Source organism: Notamacropus eugenii, chromosome 3 (genome assembly GCF_028372415.1).
Source record: "Notamacropus eugenii isolate mMacEug1 chromosome 3, mMacEug1.pri_v2, whole genome shotgun sequence".
Taxonomy (NCBI): domain Eukaryota; kingdom Metazoa; phylum Chordata; class Mammalia; order Diprotodontia; family Macropodidae; genus Notamacropus; species Notamacropus eugenii.
In genome coordinates this window covers 295,403,925-295,404,612 of record NC_092874.1, presented here as the reverse complement: position 1 = coordinate 295,404,612, position 688 = coordinate 295,403,925, and positions in this window count along the sequence as shown.

Genomic DNA, 688 nt, shown 5'->3' with positions numbered 1-688 from the left:
TCCGCCAAGTACCCCCCTCCTCCCGGCCTCCGCCCCCCAGCTCAGCCTGGTCTCCTCCCTGACGCCAGAGAGCGGCCCCCGAGGTGGGAGGCTGAACACGCGCACGGAGACAGGGGGTTCGGTAACCAGGACGTGGAGGAGCCTGGAGTCCGAGGGCTAGCCCTGCGGCTTGCACCTTACACGGCCTCTCGGGCCTCCGTTTCCCCGTCTGCACAATGAAAGGGCTGGCCTCTGAGATCTCCAGCTCCAGCTCTGGGGTCCGATGGCCCTAACCAAGCCTTCTTTCCCTCGCTGAGTCTCCATTTCCCCCTCAAGATCCCTCCCAGCTCTAAAAACTAGGATCCTCTAATGACTGCTTAATACTATAAGGATAATACTATACTAACATTTACCCAGGACTTACTGCTGATGTGCAAAGCCTTGGACCTACCAAAGTGAAAACCAGCAACAGTCTTTGCCCTGAGGGAGTTAATAAGCCTAATTGTGGGGAAGCAATAATATATACTTGAATTAGTATAGTACAGAATGTCCTAAAAGTCTTAGTGCAGTTTAAACTCATAAAAAAAGAGCGAGTGCAGAAGCTGCACTCAAACTTTTGGGACAGATCTAGTGTGTTGGAGACAAAATGCTTCTTTGGTTTGGGCAGCCCTGAAACTTTCAGTTGGACTAGGACCAAGGAAGCCTTCCT